Source organism: Zingiber officinale, chromosome 11A (assembly GCF_018446385.1).
Source record: "Zingiber officinale cultivar Zhangliang chromosome 11A, Zo_v1.1, whole genome shotgun sequence".
NCBI classification, from domain to species: Eukaryota; Viridiplantae; Streptophyta; class Magnoliopsida; order Zingiberales; family Zingiberaceae; genus Zingiber; species Zingiber officinale.
This window is the reverse complement of record NC_056006.1, coordinates 51,310,529-51,333,544: the sequence shown is the minus strand read 5'-3', so window position 1 is coordinate 51,333,544 and position 23,016 is coordinate 51,310,529. Positions and strand designations below refer to the sequence as shown.

Genomic DNA, 23,016 nt, shown 5'->3' with positions numbered 1-23,016 from the left:
TAACACACATATAATCTTGTGACCTGCAGGAGCTTCTTTTGCCAAGAATCTGGTCCCCGATCTTCTCGGACTTCTCTTGCATCTGGTCTTCTGACCTACAAGAAACCTTCCCAAGAATCCAGTCCTCGACCTTCTTGGACTTCTCTTGCATCTGGTCTTCCGACCTGCAAGAAACTCCTCCGGCAAACTCACAATACATGTTAGTTCCAACGTATTAACCTAAACTTAAATAATTGTCAACACATTGAAACTTCCAGGGCATTATTGCACCAACACTATCATGTACGCCATGCTTTGTACTCGCCCAGATGTCTCGTATGCGTTAAGCATAACGAATAGATACCAGTTAGATCCAGGTGAAGGTCATTGGACAGCAATCAAGAATATTCTTAAGTACTTGAGAAGGACTCAAGATTATTTCTTGATCTTTGGAGGTGATGAAGAGCTTGTTGTAAAGGGTTACACTGATGCTATCTTCCAAATAGACAAGGATGATTATAGATCACAGTCAGGGTATGTGTTTTGCTTAAATAGTAGTGCTGTGAGCTGGAAGAGTTTAAAGCAGGACACAGTCGCTGATTCTACAACAGAGACCGAGTATATTGCTACTTTAGCTGCAGCAAAGGAAGTTGTTTGGATCAGGAAGTTCATTACAGAGCTTGATGTTGTTCCTAGTATAGCGAGTCCAATAGACCTCTATTGTGATAACAATGGGGCGATTGCACAGGCTAAGGAACCTCGTTCTCATCAAAGATCCAAACACATACTACGGCAATTTCATCTCATTCGAGAGATTATCGATAGAGGAGATGTGAAGATATGCAGAGTATCGACCGATGCTAACATTGCAAATCCTTTGACCAAGGCTTTAGCACAGAGAAAGCATGATGGTCACACTAGGTCAATGGGTATTCGATATCTCAGTGATTAGCACTAGTGCTAGTGGGAGATTGTTAGTATTAGCCCTAGTATCAATTATGAGATGATTGTAAAGGGCTCATTTTATATCATATATCATTATTAATAAAAGGCAAAGTTGGTTATTAAATTTATTTTAGTTCAGTGACAATTGAATAAGTATAATAATGTCTTTGGGTAGTAGGTACTTATCTACAGTATATCAATTGGTTGAATTAATAGTGAGATATTATAGAGAACACTACTCTTAACTATTTCTAGTTGAGCATTAATATACAAGGATAATATTAATGCGTTGAGACTAGCATGTATGTCAACGGATGACTTGATCTTACAAGTCATAGATATGAGATATCAGGTTGACACATGGGTATATATTAGAGAATATATACTGAATGACCCGTCATGAGAATGTTTCATGGATCATTATATGAGTGTCATAAACATTCTCATGTGACTACTAGTATGAATAGTCCTTAGACCTAAAGTCACTACGGTTCCCTACATAAGGAGTTGTGTACTTTGGTATCGATAAACGTCACCTATAACAAGGTGGACAATAAAGTCGATCACTAGATATGCAATGAATTATGCGGAGGGATGTGAGTGATGTTGATGGGATCTATCCCTTCCATATGACGGAAGCGATATCTATGGGCCCCTTGATTAGTAGGACACAAAGAAAGCATGGTCATGCTCAAATGAGTCAATATAAGATATTAAGCTTATTTGATTGAGTGTGTCTACTTAGAGATCAAGAAACGCAAAGGTTGATAAGAGGATGACACGGTCTATGCCTCATTGATCAATCTAGATATCAAGGATAGAAGGACCAAGTCATACAAGATAATAGCAAAGGACAGGTTAGGTCAGATCTTGACCTTTTCGTCACTTGGGTAGCAATGATGCCTTACTAGATGTCACTCATTGCTTATGTATCTAAATGTTGATTTAGGTACATTGCCAATGTTATGAGAACCTATTGGGTCACACACAAAGAACAAATAGATTTGGATATGGGTTCATATGATGAATCATTGGATTAAGTCTTATCCGAATTGGACTTATTGTGTTAGACTCAATTGGATCTAATTGTTGGATTAAGTCCAATTCAAACTAAACTCAAGGAGTCAATTCAAATTAATGAAATGTGATTCATTGAATTTGAATTGTATGAGATTAATTGAGTAAGACTCGATTGAATTAGACTTGAGTTAAAATCCACTCTATAGGTTGCTAGCACAACCTTTCTCCATCTTGTGAGTTTGTGAGACAAATGAATGCTTGTTCGTGTGGATACCGTAGAGGCACGAACATGGGATCGTGCTGTGATCCGAGTTGTCGGTAGTCCGTGAGCACGCTACAAAGGTATAATCTCTCATGTTCCTATGTAAACTTAGTATATTTTTTCTTCTCTCTTCACATGGATCTTCTGGAGGAAATAGGTTTTTTCGCTGCACGTTTGCATGTTTAGCAACCTATTTCCTTACAGGCCCAACGTATGGAGATTATTTTGCTAATTTTTTATTATATTTTAACATCTTTTATAAGTTGAAATAAATAATAGATAGCATATTTGAACTCCTTACAACATCAGAAATCCACAAGAACTTAAATGGGTGCAATCAGAGCAGTCTAGGTCCATCAATGGGTTTTGACCGAAACCCACTGATCGATCTAGAGACCTTAGATTACAGCCATTTCAGGTCCTATGAATTTCTAAAATTGCAAGGAGTCCAAATATGCTCTCCACTGTTATTTTTAGCATTCCTAGTGGTGGACCAGAGGTTTTGAAAAATATAAATATCTCTTTCTTTCTTTCTTTTCTTTTTTTCTTGTTGTTAGGCCTGATATGGGAAGATATTAGGCCCACATTGGGCCTGATATGAAAAGATATCAAGCCCACATTAGGCTTGATATCTCTTCATTTCAGGCCCAATAACAAAAAAAAAAGGAAAAAAAAGAGAGATTTAGGTTTTTCAAAATCTCTGGTCTACCACTAGGAATGCTAAAAATAATAATGGAGAGCATATTTGGACTCCTTGCAATTTTAGAAATCCACAAGACCTGAAATGGCTTCAATATGAGGTCTCTAGGTCGATCAGTGGATTTTAGTCAAACCCCACTAATGGACCTAGAGAGCTCCGATTACACCCATTTCAGTTCCTGTGGATTTCTGATATTGCAGGGAGTTCAAATATGCTCTCTATTATTATTTTCAGCACTCCTAGTGGTGGACCGAAGGTTTTGAGAAACCTAAAACATATGGGGATTATTTTGTTGATTCTTTCTTATTATATTTTAGCATCTTTTAAAAGTTAAAATAAATAATAGATAGCATATTTAAACTCCTTGCAACATCAGAAATCTGTAGAAACTGAAATGGATACAATTGGAGCTCTCTAGGTCCATCACTGAGTTTTGGTCAAAACCCACTTATCGATATAGAGAACTCAGATTGCACCTATTTCAGGTTCTGTGGATTTTTAAAATTACAAGGAGTCCAAATATACTCTCCATTATTATTTTTGTCATTCCTATTGGTGGACGAGAGGTTTTTAAAAACCTAAATCTCTCTTCTTTCTATTTTTCTTTTTTTTCTTTTGTTAGGCCTGATATAGGGAGATACCAGGCCCACATTGGCCCTGATATGAAGAGATATCAGGCCCAACATGGGCCTGATATCTCTTTGTATAAGGCCCAATAACAAAAAAAAAAGAAAGAAAGAAAGAAAGTGAGATTTAGGTTTTTCAAAATCTCTGGTCCACCACTAGGAATGCCGAAAATAACAATGGAGAGCATATTTGAACTCTTTGTAATTTTAGAAATCCACAGAACCTAAAATGTCTGCAATCAGAGCTCTCTAGGTCCATAAGTGGATTTTGACCAAAACCCAATAATAGACATAGAGAGCTCTAATTGCAGTCATTTCAGGTCCTGTGGATTCTAAAATTGCAAGGAGTCCAAATATGGTCAAAATCCACTACTGGACCTAGAGAGCTCTAATTGCAGCCATTTCAAGTCCTGTGGATTTCTAAAATTGCAAGGAATCCAAATATGCTCTCCATTATTATTTTCGACATTCCTAGTAGTGGACTAGAGGTTTTGAAAAACCTAAAATGTATGGGGATTGTTTTGCTTATTCTTTTTTATTTTATTTTAACATCTTTTAGAAGTTGAAATAAATAATAGATAGCATATTTGAACTCGTTGAAATATCAGAAATCCACAGGAACTGAAATGGTGCAATCGGAGCTCTCTAGGTCCATCAGTAGGTTTTGACTAAAATCTACTTATCGACCTAGAGACCTCAGATTACAGTCATTTCAGGTCTCGTGGATTTCTAAATTTACAAGGATCTCAAATGTGCTCTCTATTATTATTTTTTTCATTCTTAGTGGTGGACCAGAGGTTTTGAAAAACCTAAATCTCTCTTTCTTTTTTTTTCTTATTTTTTCTTTTTTTCTTTTGTTAGGCCTGATATCTCCCCATATCAAGCCCACATTGGGCTTGATATGAAGAGATATCAGGCCCACATTGGGCCTAATATGAAGAGGTATCAGACCCATGTTGGGCCTGATATCTCTTTGTATCAGGCCAATAACAAAACAAAAGAAAAAAAGAAAGAGAGATTTAGGCTTTTCAAAACTTTTGGTCCACCTCTAGGAATGTCGAAAATAAAAATGGAGAGTATATTTGCACTCCTTGTAATTTTAAAAATCTATAGGAACTTAAATGGATGCAATCGGAGTTCTCTAGGTCCATTAGTGGATTTTGACCGAAACTCACTGATCGACCTAGAGATCTCATATTGCAGTCATTTCAAGTCTCGTGGATTTCTAAAATTGCAAGGAGCCCAAATATGCTCTCCATTATTATTTTTGACATTCCTAGTGGTAAACCAGAAGTTTTGAAAAACCTAAATCTCTCTTTCTTTCTATTTCTCTTTTTTTTTTTTCTTTTTTTCCTTTTGTTAGGTCTGATATCTCCCCATATCAAGCCCATATTGGGCTTGATATGGGGAGATATTAGGCCCAATAACAAAAAAAGGAAAAAAAAAAATTTAGGTTTTTTAAAACCCCTGGTCCATCTCTAGGAATGTCGAAAATAACAATAGAGAGTATATTTGAACTAGAGAGCTCCGATTGCACCAATTTCAGTTTCTATAGATTTCTAAAATTACAATGAGTCTAAATATGATCTCCATTGTTATTTTCGACATTCCTAATGGTGGACCAGAGATTTTAAAAAACCTAAATCTATCTTTCTTTCTTTTTTTCCCCTATTGTTAGACCTGATATCTCCTCATATCAGGTCCACATTGGGCCTGATAAGGAGAGATATCAGGCCCAACGTGGGTCTGATATCCTATAACAGGTTTAAGAAAATTTTGAAAAAAAAAAAAGAAGATATGTTATATGCATAGTAGAAAAGAGAAGAGAGAGAAATGACAAAGAAAAAAAAGGGAAATCGGGAGGGTAGAATAGGAAGACTACTGTAAAATGGTGCGCCCTTTGGTAAATACTAAAGTAGTATACACCTTTTGATAAATTCAAAAATCTAAGTACATCTTTTAATAAATTATCGAATTTTTTATATTGTCTATTCGGAAGTGCTTTCATCGCCCTAATGAAATGCTTCTTGAGACATTCATTTTTTTTTATATTTACTTTCTATTTTGTACTAAATCTTTTTATAGAAGAAAAAATTTGAACGATGTTTTTCCACCTCTTTGAAGAACTTATTTGTGTATCAAGGATTCGAGGAATGACCCACCTTTCACGTCGTAGGTCATGGCATAGAAATCTAGGTTCTGAACTACATTAAAAGATTTTGTTAGCTTTCGCTTGGTTTTGTTTCTTCCACAAACTTAAAACCAGATAACGACAATCGGAAACCAAATTGAATTCTCAGAAAATCTCTTGTTTATCTGCAGTTCTAGAATTAGTTGATTAAAATTTTCTAATTAGTCGACCCATTACATTGGATGACCAGAATTTGAATATCAACCTCATCATAGTAGAAAAGCTTTAATCATTTCCAAGGTGGAGATCTTGTAATCAAGCTCTCTTTTGGAAACTCTAATCTCAACCCTTTCGGATGCTCCATTGCCCCAAGTCCCCTAAATTTTCAACGTTTTCGCAAGGAAAATCACGCAGATAGTACGAGAACATATCACACAAATGAGTAATAACCTCCATTTGAACACACCCTGGAAATATATACTAGGCCCAAATTTAATGAGTTTATTTAATTTTACACAGGGATCGACCAAGGTCAGCTTTTAAGTTGCACCAAAGGCTCATAAAGATTTAATTTTCTTCAAAACAGCATCTAAGCTGCACTCATAATAGATCGATACACAACTAAAGGGATTCAAACTTGCAGTTAATTCTAAACAAAACAAACCTGATATCTGAATTTGTGCATCTGTACAAAACAAAGCAGCACCTTGATGGGTAACAATCATTTTCCTCTCTATGCTTTGCATTCGTATCAACTGAACCGTTGTTTTGAGTCAGTCCCTTTCAGGGGCATCTCCTGCATCTTTCCTAGCACTCACATTGCCGGTGTATGACCATACCTTCTCCAGATCACCCGGGATGATCTTATCTGTCTTGGCCTCTGGTTGAATTAATGTATTTCTCTTTGCTTTGTGAAGCTTGCAGCCTTCCAGGGCTCCCACTTACTGGAGTTGAACAATATGCAGGAGTTGCAAAGGGTGAAGCATAAGGTGTGTTTTGAATCGAGAAGGGACTGGGTGAGATCTTTTTTTGAACTGGCAGTCCTAATCCTCCCCGGTTAAATATAGAAACTGCTTCTGCAGTGGCACATTTTTCAGTTGCATCATCCACAAAGATCAAATCATCAATTCTGGCCATGATGTTAAATGCCAAGCTCTCCATGACTCTGGAATAACTCTCAAGGATAGACTGCCCAACATCCTGCAAATTAGTAGGCTTCAATCTTACACTAGGATCTGAACTATTTAAATAATATCGCAATAAATAGATATTTCTTGAACAGACCTTGTCAGTATTACTAACTACTGACCAATCATAAATAAAATACCTTATTGTACTGAATTTTGTTCATATCAAGAACAGTCTGAGGAAGTCCAGGATAACGAATTCTTAAACTTTGCAGAAGACACTCTGCTCGTCCTGCCAGAAATTGACTTCTTTCAGTGTCAGCAACAAGACCCTTCACTTTTCCTCTCCAAGAAGTCTTTTTCGTCTTCACTTGGGGATGCCTCCTATGACTTTTCATCCTCCACATATGAATTGCTGCTTCAATCCTATTTGCTATTTCTAAAGTATGATGTTCGGATGAAAGGTCCAAGCAATCCAGAAGGCAATCAGGTGAAAACTGTTCAGCCGTTATATAGTGGTATATAATCTCACCCAAGCATGATCTTCCAGTCTGTGGAAAGGTAATTATAGTGATGAGTGCAGTTACACTTGCAGAAGATTTGAAGAGATTAATATTTTAGGATTTATAGCAAATATGAATAGCAATAGTGCATACATGTCTTGTGAATGGAATAGAGAGACAATATTAGGACACCCCCAGAAAATTTTGATGATATCATATGGTAAATGCATCACTGTCCATGCTAACTCAGTTGAGCCAAGGATATGACTTAAATTCAATAACAAATGTTTAGCTTATATATCAGCTGATACAAACATCCTGTAGTTACAGGTCTGTGTGGTGGCAGGATGATGCAGGTCCAACCCAACATGATCCTTTGAACTTTAAATGGTCATAACCTTTGACTCGAAACTCGGAATCAAGCTCTGTCGGTGATCATACATGCAGAATTTAAAAATCTACATTTATTACAAGGTATCCATAATCATCAATTTTCAGACCCAAATTCCACCGTTTAGGCCCTCAATCGAATCTCCGAAGATTTTATTACTATATTTTTAATAATTTCTAATTTTATGATATTTTGGATATGTTTGGTATTCCTGGTAATTATGGATCATAATTAGTCTATAACAATATCATAATTTATTAATTTTAATTTCTGTGAAGAGATTTCCTTTTCTGGAAAGATCTCTTTTTTTCTTTACAACATTGGAATTAAGATAGATTTCTTTTCTTTCTTTATCTTAGATCTAGAGTCTATATAAATACTTGTCTATTTGTATGAGGATTGATCCCTGTTTTATTAAACAAAATTTCTTTTTCTGGTAAATCTAAAGAGTTTCCCTTATTTTTTAACGTTCTCTCTTTTTAAGTTCTTCCTCCTATAATCGCTATCCTGTCCGACATTATTGGTCAATGATGTTTACATTGGCAAACAACAGACACTTATCAATATGTAGTAACTTTAAGAAATCATTATTCCATTTCATACAATATGCTTTAACATAAACATGCTTCCCCACTAAATCAAAAAAGTACTGACCACTTCAACAAGGGATTTGCTATTAATTCTTATAAAACCTAAGCAGCATATATTCTAGATAATCGAAATATGAATTTGAATAGAAAAAATAAGAACAAAAAAATCTAGTTTCAACGTAAAACATGACATAACATAAGAAAACATAATAGAAAAGGAACCTGATTAAAGAGTCATTCCTTATCTTTAGCGTCGTCAGCTTAATTCCTATGGAAGAAGATGCAGCAGAAAGGAAGGTCTTCTAAGGGGCTTAGGGGATGACGGCGTCGAAAAACTCTAGGTCAATAAGGAACCAAAAGCTCTATCAAAATTGCCCTAAACCCTTGGATACCTTCCCTTTATATAGGAATTCAATCCATTATTAGCCCATAGATAATAACGGATTGAGTTAAAAAGTTCTACACATTAAACTCACATCCAATAACCCGAAACCCAATAACCTTAAGTTAGATCACTTAACATGTTTCGATATCGCAAGTCTTTTAAATCACATATGAGCACACATTAAGGGATATTAAATCCAACAATCTCCCACTTGGCCTATATGTGATTATAGACAACACACGAATGCAACTTTAGTTGATATCAAATTTTATGGGTACAAGATACCCTTGTAAATAATCTAGTCCATTAATTTCATTGCTATAGGAATAAAGAGGTCATAACTACGATATATGATCATAACAAGCCCCAATAGTAAGCACAACACCAATGTCATTAATGACATAGATCAAGATATCGATGTGTAGAGTGAAAATTACATGAAATATGATCAATACATATCAATTTCCAACTAATCCTAAGTGATCCAAAAGGATCTGCAAATACTGTATATTAAACTGCAATAGCAAATCATGATTTAAATCTTATAATTCCTAAATGAAATCTATAACATATTTACAAAAAACCAAATGTTAAACAACAACAGTAAATCATGATATTGTATTTCAAAGTGTCCAACAAACAAATAAAATTCCATGGATGTTTTGAACTTTAAGTACATACAATAATCAAAACAAAATATTTACCTTTATTATCAAATATATAGCAATAAAATAAATGCAAACTCCCACTAGATGAGTTCTTCTTCCATAAAGACTCTCATATCCACATGTATGAAACACCATAGGCACCAAGCCTTTGGTAAGTGGATTGGCCAACATGAAATGTGCTAATGTGCTCTACTATGATCTGACAACTTTGAACTCTTTCTTTAACCACTAGAAACTTGATGTCGATGTGCTTGGACTTCGACGAACTGAAGTTGTTCTTGGCATAAAGTTTTGTGGCTTTATAGATCCTTAGTGGCCAGTCAATGCCATCAACAATCTGCAATGTTGTGATGAAGTTCTTCATAGTATGCTACCAACTCTGCCTCCATAGTAGAAGCAGTTACTAATGTTTGCTTGACGCTCTTCCAAGATATACTCCCTCCAACAAGCATGAAAATATGAACCTTCTACTATCCAAGCATCCAACAAAATCTGAGTCTAAATATCCAATCACCTCTAGATGATCTGATCTCCGATACGTGAGTATGTGTCCTTTCATTCTTTGCAAATACTACATCATTCTCTTTACCGCCTTCTAATATGACGATCCTAGGTTACTAACATATCTGCCTAACATCCCCATTATAAATGCTATATCTGATCGAGTACAAACTTATGCATACATGAGACTTCCCACTACTGACGCATATGAAAATTATTCCATCTCATTTATTTTAAGTTCAAGTCGTGGGCACTGCTACAAGCTGAACTTATCACCTCAAGATACTCACCAGGTGTACAGTTCTTCATACCATACCTTATAAGGACTTTTCAATATAGGTATATTGTGAAAGTACAAGAATATCTCTTGAACGATTATGATAGATCTGTATGCCTAAAACAAATTATGCTTACCAAGATCTTTCATTTATAAATTACTAGATAGAAATGACTTGGTTTCATGCACCAAACCCTTATTATTGCTGGCAAGCAATATATCATCCACGTACAAAAACAAGTATAACAAACTTCTTCTACTGAATTTGACATATATGCACTGATCAATGGAGTTATCTTTAAAACCATATGAGGTAACCACATTTCTGGTACCATTGTCGAAATGTCTGTTTCAAACCATAAATAGACTTCTTTAATCTACATACTAGGTGACTCAAAGTTCTCTGGTTGCATCATAATGCAATCTTTCCGTCCATTTGATTTAGCTCCAAATCATAATAAGCTACTAGTAGCATAATTATTCTACGAAAGTCTTTCGTCGACATAGGTGAGAAAGTCTCCTTATAATCAATGTCTTCTTTCTGAGTGAATCTCTTGACAACAAGACTAGTCTTATACTTTTTGGCATTGCCCCTTGAATCCCACTTGGTTTTAAATATCCATTTACAACCATCAGACAATTTGACAAGTTCTCAAACATCATTGTCTGTCATAGACTTCAACTCTTCTTGCATGGCGTTAATCCACCTTTCAGGATTAAAATATTATTTGACTTATTAGAAAGATATATGATCACTTTCCAATCATGTTCTTGAAGATAAACATAATAATGAGAATTCGTGGTTCTCTGTTCCCTTGTGGATCATTTTAAAGACACTTGTGTTGTTGAAGTATTTGCTTATGAATATGAGGTAATACCTCAATTTCATTTGTAGGCCCCTCCAATTGTATTGGAGATGTCATGAGAATATCTTGGTTCACTACAGTGGATGTGTGATACCTACAATATATGGTATGGTACCCACACCACTACTGATCACACTAATAGTGACAACAGGAGGATCATCAATGCATTCCAGAAAAGATACTTCCTTGACCTTATCACTCCCACTATCCTCAATGAATTTGGCATTTCCCGTTTCGAAGAAGAATCTATTAAAGGAATCATAAAATTTATACCCTCTTGGCTTCTCAGAGTAACCTACAAAATTATAGCTAATTGTTCTTGAGTCTGGTTTCTTTTAATTAGGCCTGTAAGGCCTAGCTTCAACTGGACAACCACAGACGTGTAAATGTCTAATGTTAGGCTTCCTACCCGTCCATATTTCGAATGGAATTTTAGTTATTGTCTTAATAGGTACTCTGTTGAGTAAATAGACTGCAGTCTTGAATACTTCACCTCACAAAGACTCAGGAAGAGAAGTGAAAATCATCATACCATGCTTTTTAGGGTATAATTGCGACGTTCAACTACACCATTCTGATTAAGAATATCAAGCATGGTATATTGAGGCACAATCCCACACTCAATAAGATAATTCGCAAAAGGTCCGAGACGTTATTCACCTGATCCATCATATCGACCATAATATTCACCTCCACGGTCGGATTGGACGACTTTAATTTTCTTATCTAATTGAAGTTCAACTTCGGCTTTAAAAATTTTGAGCATATCCAAAAATTATGACTTCTTATAAATAAAGCACAGATAACCAAATCTGAAATAGTCGTCTATGAAGCTAATAAAATATGTATTCATTCCAAGATGTCTTAGGGAATGATCTACAAATGTCTATATGTATTATCTCTAAAATGTCACTACAACAACTAGCCCCCTTATTCCCTTTTGTTCGTGGTCTTCCCCTTAACACACTCTATGCAGACATCAAAATCTGAATTGTCAAGGGAATCGAGAATTTCATGTGACATTAACCTTTCTAGACGTTGTTTAGATATATATCCTAAACGCCTATACCACAACATGGAAGAATTTTCATCGATCAATTTACGTTTTGTACCTATACTATGCATTATTATGTTGTCAATCGTAGAAATAAAGGTGCTTAATTTATAAAGCTTATCAACCAAGGAACCATTGCCAACCAACACTGAATTAAAGAAAATACTGTGATTTGTCCAAACAAGAAATTGAAATTAAATCCTGTTGAAAAGACGGTATAATAAATGTATTTTCTAAATCTAAAAAGACATCGATCCCTAAACAAAATCTAAAAACACCAATCGATTCGACTTTAGTGTTCTTTCAATTTCCTATATAGATGTATCTTTCACCATCAAACGAAAGTCAGCTCCTAAGATAACCCTGTATAGTGACACTTATATGAATAGTAGCACCAGTATCTATCCACCAAGTAGTAGTGGATATAATAGCTAAATTGACTTCCAAACTAACAAAGTTAAGAAGTTTATCTTTCTTTTCACGCTAGTTGGTGTATTTAGGACAATCTTTCTTCATATGACCTTTTCTTGCAGAAGAAACAAGTAGGCTCCTTATCTTGTTTCTTTTGCACCTTATAGTCACAGCATATGCAGTTTGCTTTCTTTTTCTTTATTGATCATTTTCCTCTTCTTGCTCAAGCCTTAGGACCTAGATGCTAAGTGAGCACTTATAGGTGTCTCCCTTATGTTTCCCTAGTCATTATACTGTATGGTTGCCAACTTCGAAAGAAGTGTGGTAGTCTCGACCTTTTCATTTGCTACGAAACGATCTGCTAATTGACTAAGGAAAATCCTAACATCCTCTCCCATAGTTATTGAGCCTTTAAGTTGTGCCAGTATAGAAAATCTCATAATACTTAGACATATACGATTTGATCTCTGCCACAGTTGAAATTCAACCCTTTGCTATATAGTGCTAGCATTGGTCAGAGGTGCGGGGCGATCGTTCCTTAATACATAATCTAAGTTCATGCAGCCTAAGACTACGTAAGATAACGTATTTTTTCCATTTAGTAAAAGTTTGGATGTTATTAATATGGTTATTAAGATAGAAAATAAAAGAGAAAATAATTTAAGCTCACGATTTAACGTCAAGAACATGTATAATATAAAATTATACAAATAAAATAAAATTTTAAATATATATATATATAAGCTTTTTATGAGATACCAGATACAATATTGCATTTTACTCTATAGACTAAAAATATAATTTGTTAGCGGACTCTCTAATATAACTCAAATTTTAATTGGCCACACAATGTGTTTTCCTTTGGTCGACCCATTGTGCACATAATATGATACTTTATATGAGTTATATTTTAGTTCATATCTTAAAACTTTAATCAGCAATATAATATATCTTCCTTTGAATCGACATATTTTATACATAATCTGAAGAAAATAAAATTTTGTTCTATAATTATAAGCTACCTTGAGCATATATCTAGTATAAAAGTAACATTCCTTTGCCCGATTACTTTTAGCATAGATATACGTCTACCAACAAAAAACGCATTAAACCTACCTAAGGTGTCTTCATTTAGGCTGACACATTAGTTCAACTTAATAGCACGTTATGTAGAAAGACCCAAAAAAAACCTTAGGAACTTTATTCGAACAGAAATTATTAATCAGTTTTAACAATACAAAATTAGACTTATTAATCAATTGTGCCTTATGATAATAAATTAGTATAATCCAATCAATTATCCCAATCAATCCGAAAGTTTCCAATATGCGACTACATGATTATATATATAACCCTCACTTAAGAAGCTAAAGTTGTTGGTCTCGATACGGTCGGCTAGATAGGATGAATAGCCTTCGAAAGTTAGAATAAAACAATCTCTTGCTTTTGCTTAGCAAGGATGCATAATTAGATTAAGCAACTATAGGCAATTAACATTAATAAAAATAATAACTTAAAAAGAATAATAAGACCTGAGTTTACTTGGTTACAACCTAGATGGTTATTAATCCAAGGCAAATGAAGTACTATAAAAATCTCCTTCGTTGAAGGCGAAGAAGCCTCTTAAACTCTTTGATAGCTTAGAAAGATACTAGGAAATGAATACTTAAGTTATTTAATTCCTAACTCCAGGGACTTTTTTATAGCTCCAGGAAAATATTATTCGTTGCTCAGAAACACCTCCAAGGAGATCCACGGCGCCTCCAACAAGATAAGTTTTATCCACAGAAGATAAAATTTTATTTTCAACGAATGACTATTGAAAGTTCCTCCAACAAGCTGAAAGGCGTCGTCGCACTGTTTATGCAAGGTGTCTTCCAAGTTATTGAAGACACCTTCCATAAAATAGATCAGTCGTTTAGCTGATCTTGTTCACGTAGGTGATGCTCCGTTTAACCGGAGTTGAGCTCACCCGAACTCAACTTCGACCTTCTCCTCTAGCAGGCTTCCTTCTCAGCTTCTCATCCCTCGAACGTCGCACACGTCCTTCTCGTCCACCAGTGAACTCTTCTACAACACCTCGTCCTTCGGATGTACTGAGCCCATTGACTCTCATCCTTCTCGCTAGCTGTGTCTTCTACTGGGCTTCTTGTGTTCATAAGCTCTTGCACACTTAGACACAAGGATCAAACACAACATGACCTAACTTAACTCGGTTGATCACATCAAAACTACCTCGGTGTACTTACAATCTTCCCTTTTTTGATGTGCATCAACTCAAATTAGAATTAAGTAAAGACATAGAATTTACCAATAAATTGACAATAAGAATTGGAATTTTACTAACTACAAAATTACAAAGTTAACCTCCCCCTAGACTTAAGCTCAATTCTCACCATTTAATCACATCAAAACAAAATTAGGAAAAAACATGAGAGAAAAAATTTTAAAGCTTTATTTAATTACTAAGATTAATAACCATATTTATCCAAATTCTAAAAATTTTCCTTAACGTTCAATAAAAAATTTTCATGAAAAATATCCAAATAATTTAACAGAAATAATTTATTTTATAAAGAGACATAGTTTTTATACTTAAAATTAGTTGTTATGTAAATAATCCATAGAAATTTTATTAAAGACTAGAAAATTTCGAAAAAAATTTCTAGACAAAGAATCATCCTTTTTATTACCAAAAAATTCTGAATAAGAAATTCTAAAACAAAAACTTGCACGAAAAATATTTTAAGCAGATAACATTATTTTTTGAAAATGAATGTTTAAAAATAGTTTTTCTATTCTAAAATCTGGTTAATTTTTCGAAATGTTCAAAATATAACGCTAGTTATAAGAAAAATCAGGTTTTTCAAAATAAATAAAAAATTTGAAATTTAAAATTATAATTTTTCAATTAAAATTTTTTTAAAAAAATAATTTAATCGATGAAAATTCCCAAAAAAATTTATATGAACAGATTATTTATTGTTACAATTTGGAAAAAAATTCAATAAAAAATCTGGACTGTAAGTGTACTAAATTAATTTTGCAAACAAAATTAAAATATATGCATAATTTTTTATTTAAACTAAGCATGATTTAGAGATTCAAAATAAATTTTTACCTACTTAATTAATAAGGAATTACTTTAAAACATATTTTTGTGATACTTTTTTAATTTAACCCTTATAAAATTTAAAGTATCAATTTAGACCTCTATAATTTTTTGAAATATTTAGATTAAAACATGCAGAATTATTTTTAAAATTTTTCAATTTGATCCTTCAAAGTTTCATTTTCAATTTTTTATTTTTCATACATTTCTAATGAACATGAATGTGCTAAAATTTCTTTTAATTCTAAAATTCCTTTTATGAAATTATTATTTTTTTTATTTTAATTTGTATAACGATTTAGACATAGACTTAATACCTTCATAAAGTTGATTGGGAGGAAGTAGTTATACCTCACTTACTATGTCAATTTTGAAATTTGACTCTCCCCCTTCACTGCTGCTTTCCTCTTAATCCTTCAAAGTTTTATTTTCAATTTTTTATTTTTCATATATTTCTAATGGGCATGAATGTGCTAAAATTTCCTTTAATTCTAAAATTTTATTTTTCAATTTATTATTTTTTTATTTTAATTTGCATAACAATTTAGACATGGACTTAATATCTTCGTAAACTTGATTGGGAGGAAGTAGGCATACCTCACTTACCATGTCAATTTTGAAATTTGACTCTTCCCCTTCACTGCTGCTTTCCTCTGAAGTAGCTCCCCCTTTCGATGCTCTTCTTTGGGTAACTTGCTATCAGTGCTAGTCCGACATACTCTTCAACTTCGGACTCTGATGATGACTCGTCTTATGTTACCTTTAAGGTTTTGTGCTTCGATTTGGTTGGCTCTTTTTTCTTCTCCTTTGTCTCCAGCTTTGGGCAATCATCCTTGATATGTGCTTCTTCATTACAGTTATAGCATTGAACTAGTCTTTTGTTCCGTGTAAACTTCTTAGCTTGAGACTTATTGAATTTATTAATTTCAAAAAAATTTGAGAATTTTCTTACCACAAGCCTTTTCGTTTCGTCGAAAGAAGTGTCAGTGTTTAACTCGACCCTTCTCGTGTTCAGGGTGACGTTGTTTGGCGCCTTGTTCTTTCTGATTCCTGCACATCTAGATTCATGTAGTTCAAAGGTTAAAAATAGATTTTCTAAACTACTTACCTCTAGGTCCTTGGATATATAATAGGCGTCTACGATTAACACCCATTCATTCAATGTGTACATTATTGAGTCTCGATTTGTTACCGTCTCTCCGAGATTCATGAGTCCGGTGATCAGTTCTTTGATCCTCGCGTGTAGATGTGCGACTATTTCACCTTCTTCCATCTGGAAGTTGCTGATTTGGTTCCGGAGCAAGTCCCGTCTTGCAAGTTTCACCTTCGAGGTCTCTTCATGAAATTCCAAAAATTTCTCCTAGAGCTCTTTGGCTAACTCGTAGGCTTCGATCCGGTTGATTTCTTATGATGGTAAAACACTCAGCAGATGAAATTATGCCTTGTCGTTTGCCATGAACTCAGCTTGCTCCTTCTACGTCCACTGATATTCTTCTTTATTGGCTCCTTGCTGATCCTTAGTGCTACAAAATTATATTTCATTATTAACAATAATTCAAAATCAATTTTGAAGAATATCTCCATCTTCTTTTTCCAAGTCGTGAACTCCCCCTCGAACTTAGGCAAATAGATGTTTGGTCCGGTCATTTCTTATGTGCTTCAGTCGGCGGGTTAGTCCTTCTAAGCGTCCTCCCTCTGATACCAATTGTTGATCCCGGTGTGACCTGCTAGAGGGGGTGAATAGCCTACGATCAAAGTTAGAATAAAACAATCTCTTGCTTTTACTTAGCAAGGATGCACAATTAGATTAAGCAACTATAAGCAATTAACATTAGTAAAATAATAAGAAAAAAGGTCTGAGTTTACTTGGTTACAACCTAAGTGGTTGTTAATCCAAGGCAAATGAAAGCACTAGAAAAATCTCCTTCGTTGAAAGCGAAGAAGTCTCTTACACTCTTTAATAGCTCAGAAAGATATTAGAAAATAAATACTAAAGTTGTTATTTAATTCTTAGCTCCAATGACCTTTTTATAGCTCCTAAAAAATATTATCCATTGCTCGGAGGTGCCTCCAAGGAGGTCCATGGCATCTCCAACAAGATAAGTTTTATCCGCTAAAGATAAAATTTGATCTTCAGCGAACGGCTATTGAAGGCGCCTCCAACATGTTGGAAGACGTCTTCACACTGTTCATGCAAGACGCCTTCCAATCTATTGAAGGCGCCTTCCATAAAGTAGATCAGCCTTTTAGTTGATCTTATTCGCGTAGATGATGCTCCCGTTAACCGGAGTTGAGCTCACCCAAACCCAACTCTGACCTCCTCAAGCAGACTTCCTTCCCGGCTTCTCGCCCCTAAAACGTCGTGTACGTCCTTCTCGTCCGTCGGTGTACTCTTCCGCAGTATCTCATGCCTCGGATGCACCGAGCTCGTCGACTCCCATCCTTTTCATTAGCTGTATCTTCCGCTAGACTTTTTTATGTTCCTAAGCTATTGCAACTTAGACACAAGGATCAAACACAACAGGACCTAACTTAACTCGATTGACCACATCAAAACTATCTCAGGGTACTTAAAAAAGCTTCCTTTAAGTTCTATAAGTTAATCATTATTTAATTTCAATTAATCCCATGAAACAATGTTTATTATCATGCATGTTCATTAAAACATTATTAATGTCTTTTAATAGCACTTTCACTATTTTAATGTTTTTAATCGATTCATGAAATCTAATAATCGATTCACATGCATGCATTGCATTGTTTCACGTAAAAATATCTTTTAATAGATTAAAAGCAAACTTAATTGATTAAAACAATCTTAATTGATTACCATTTAACTTTTAATTGGTTAAAAATCAATGGACGATTAAAAAACAACTAATCGATTGATAATCGATCTGTCACAAAATTAAGGTTGTTTAATCGATTGGACTTCAATCCTAATTGATTGAAGGCACTAATCGATTAGTTGATCGATTCCAATCGAGTCTGTTGTGATTTTAACCTATTAATCGATTAGGAAAATTCTTAATCAACTAACAACAAGATTTTATCGCGACTCAAGACTTTTAATCGATTGGAAAAATTTTCAATCGATCCCGGATGATTCAATTCATAATTTTAGGCTTGGTAATCAATTGTCCAACCGAACCAATCGATTAAGCCATCGCGATTTGACCTAAAAATTAGGTTAAATGTGGCAGTTCTTCCACCGTTCTTTGTGTTTTGTGTTCTTCAAATAAACACGAAAAACGCAGAAAATAAGTCTATTCTAGTTCTTTCTTACATATTTTTCGATAATCAAAAAAATTGTGTTATACTAAAAGAACTTGATATAGCATACAAAAATAAAGATCGACGCAAAACTCAACCTTTACTATCATGAAAAACGAAGAAATCGAACCTCGCTATGATACCATATGTTCATTCTTATAAAACCTAAGCAATTTTAGACAACCAAAATAAGAATTCGAATAGGAAAAACAAGAACAAAAAAAATCTAGTTTCAATGTAAAACATAACATAACATAAGAAAGCATAATAGACAAGGAACCTGATTGAAGAGTCATTCCTTGTCTTTAGCGTCGTCGACTTAATTCCTGTGGAAGAAGATGCGGTAGAAAGGAAGGTCTTTCAAGGGGTTTAGGGGATGACGGTGCCCAAAAGCTCTAGGTCAATAGGGAATCAAAAGCTCTGTCAAGATTGCCCTAAACCCTTATATAGGAATTCAATCCATTATCAGCGCATAGATAATAATGGATTGGACGAAAGGGTCCTACACATTGAACCCACATCCGATAACCCAGTAACCTTAAGTTAAATCAGTTAACAGGTTTCGGTATCGCAAGTCTCTTGACACATGTGAGCCCACCTTAAGAGATATTAAATTCAACATTTGTTGTTTCAAACCAAGCAAATAAAATTTAGATGATATGTAGTAACTTTAAGAAATCATTTGGTTTGTACTTTATAGTTAGAATTAAACAAGATAGGTCGTGCTCGAGTTTATATGATATAACAATATTCTTTAACATAAACATTCTTTCAATTAAATTATACTTCTGCAAATTCTCATTTAATAGGAAACTAGGTTTTTCTGAAGGCACTAGATATTGCAAAGTATTGACAATTGGTTTGAACTAACATTTGGAGACACATATAGGAACACTAAAGAGGCCAAAATGTACGGTAGGCAGATACTCCATGGTCGTGTTGAAATTTGGGATTTTGTTTTATTTCCAGTTGCCATACTCATCACTTGACCTATCAAATTTCAGGAACCAGGTTATGAATCTCTGGTAGTCGTACTCTCAACTGAATGACTCAATGCTCCTACTAGGTCCAAGCCTAGCAGATAACTTTGCTAACCAATGTTAAATGCAGCTATCTATTATTAAAGGTTTCCCTACTTAAGATTTGCTTGTTCTTGTATTTAATAACCTGAATCATTATGGCATCTGGTTTTATACTTAATGTGGTTTTAGTATTACATGCTCAACATCTTATTTCAAAGATTCAAATTCCTCAAGATTCCTCAGTGATTTCTTTTTGCAAGTGAAGAGAAGCTAGTCTGATTTAACATTATCGATGAAACTTACATGTGAAACACATTTTCCGCTTTAAATTTTAACTATAGGAAAAGGTTATGGCATGCACATTGTCCTTAATCCAAATGCAGACCTGCTAAAAGGCAGCACTATAGCACCAACCTAGATCCATCTGCAGTTTTTCCTCTTCCAGTAGCATGGGCATGTTCCCCTTTCTTAATCTGAGCCAATTTCAAGTATCCTGCATGAGTATTTCATAAAATGGGAAGCTGGCAGCATTTCAACATCTCATGTTTTCATCAGCCTACTCTCCTTATCACATCACATTTGTAAAATTAGAACCAACCAGTTTCACGATTCACATTTCAAAGGACAAGGACAATCTAATAATGCTTCTTTCCACCAATTCACATTGCTTAGGAAAAGAATTTTCATGTCATCCTCAAAAACCAAAATAACGGGACTATACTTGTCCGTTAATTATCAAATTCTACACTTCATTTTTCTTTGTATATGATTGGGTAATTAAATGATATCTAACAGATGCCACCAATTTCCAAGTGAATTAATTGCCATTCAGACCAACTTGTGAAACACATTTACTGCATTTGGAATTAGCTCCGCTACCACTCAGTAAACATGTTATGTCCTTAGCTTATCAAGTTGATCAATAATATTTAATAGAACTTATTTTCATATAATTACACCCTTTTTTCCAATGCCTTAAAAATGAACTCACCTCGACGGTAATACATAGCATACAAAAGGTTATTGTCGGGTCTAATATTATATTATCACCAAAGTTGTTGACAACATAAGGTGAATTTTGCTCTTGCCTTCAGCAGATAAAACAAAGGAAAGATAACCTACCAATAGTCTAAAAATATTCTGTATGATCTGAGTTGCATACAACAACATTTAATTTATTGGTATGATGAACAATAATATCTACAACCACACTTCATAGAATCTTATAATGATAATCAATAGGTCTTGGGCAATCATGAACATTGCTGAGCTTCAAAGCCATGCGAAATATGCCACCAGGCACATCCAAAGACTACAAAGTTAAGTTGTCATTCGAATATTGCTTTGAATTCTATGTAGAATGGATCAAACAATAAGGTAAATCATAATTGAACTTTACCTTAGGCAAGGTCTCAATATAGACATCAGGGATCTCCATCTCCATGAGCACCCCACTATTAATGGCCATGGCTGCTTTGAGTATCTGACTCACACAGTCCCTGCACTGCTGCAACCTCTTCCTTGCATCCTCTGGCAATCCTTTGGGTGGGACCCTTGGGCAAGGTAACCACCATTTGTCTTCCTGTCGCAAAGATGGCCTGCCGAAGGAAGAAGATGGGTAGGATCCATTCCCATCCTCATCTGCATCAGCAGCAACCGAAATCCCCCTATCCACGTACCAGAACTCAGTGTCCAAGAACCCATCCAGAATCCCAATAAGCATGGCGTCAAGCTTCTTGAGGGCAGGAAGGTTCATGTGGAGGTCAGGCCGAGGCTGGGAGACCATCACCTCAAAAGTGCCCCCACCAGGGAACTCTTGGATGGAAGGGATGAGTTCCACAATGGAATCACTCACAGACAACAACCAATCCATCTCCCGCACCCACATTTCCTTCTTCTGCGGCGCCAGGGGCTCCAATCTCCACAGCTCCCCAAACACGGTGGCTGAGTACACAAATTTAGTGTGTGTGTGTGTTATAAAAAGAGAGATGCAAGGCAAATGGAGGAAGATGGATCTCACCAGAAAGATTGGTGATGGCATTAGAGATAGCAAGGGCGGTGCAGACTCCTTTCCCACCGCCGGACATGTCTTCTCCGAGAAGAAGCTTAGCGAATCTCTCCTTCATCATCTCCACTTCTGAAGAAGAAAGGTCGGGAGGGCATAACTTCCTCAGATCTCGAAGCCAAACGCAGTTCAGTAGAGAAGAGGCGAAGAACATAGTAAAAAACACAAACCGGAGAAATCAGTCGGCCTCTTCTCCAACTTGGGGTCCCAGAAGAGGAAATGAGGGGGGAGGGGAGGCGCGAGGGGCGAAGAGGTGAAGGAGCTAGAGGCGCCTGCGGCGACGGTAGTAAATGAGACAGAGGGTAGGCAGCAGCTGGAGGAGTCGGACTCGCTGACGTCGGCGCTGGGGCTGTAGGTGCCGCACTGGTCGCCGTGGAGGTCGGAGACGAACTCCTCCTCCTCGTCGTCGGAGGGAAGGGTCCCCATCGGGAGACGCTTGCTGGAAGTTAGCCGGAGAGCAGCGCCTTCAGTGACCGTGGTCCGACACAAAGGCTGAACTCAAAGGCCGCCTAAAAAGAGAGAGAGAGAGGGGAAGAGAGAGATGTGGATTAGTTGAGTGTGGAGGGTAAAATTAAAAGGGAGATGGCAGAGACACGAGAGAGAAAGGGCCTCCCTCGATTCAGTAGGGTTGTGTGTGTGTGTGGAGCGGACGGAATGGTAAATAAGGATTGTGATGGGATGAGGATGGATTTATCATCTATATTTTTGCCCTCCAATTTCATCCTATCTCTATCCTTCTCCCTATCTTTATTTTTAGGGTTCAAATTATGGAGCATCAAATCTTCATCCTCATCTCCATCCTTATCATATCCTCAAATTAATTTTATATTATTATTATTTTACTATTAATATTAATATTAATATTAATTTTTATTATTAATATTTTAAAATTTTTTAATATTAATATTATTATCAATATTATTATTAATATTTTAAAAATAATATATTATTATTATTATTATTATTATTATTATTATTTTCGAAACGGATTCGAAAATGAGGACAATTTCCCCATACAGATCCCATCTCCGAAAAAAGTCCTCGAACTCGTCCCCATCCCCGAATAAATCGGAGATCCCCGTCCTCATTTCGGATTTTCTCCACGGAA

General features: G+C 35.4%; 1 pseudogene; it reads right to left on the bottom strand.

Annotated features, from left to right (window-relative positions):
- Nucleotides 1-6,137: 6,137 nt before the first annotated feature.
- LOC122031804 lies at nt 6,138-22,551 on the bottom strand (annotated as a pseudogene).
- Between the last annotated feature and the right edge of the window lie 465 nt (nt 22,552-23,016).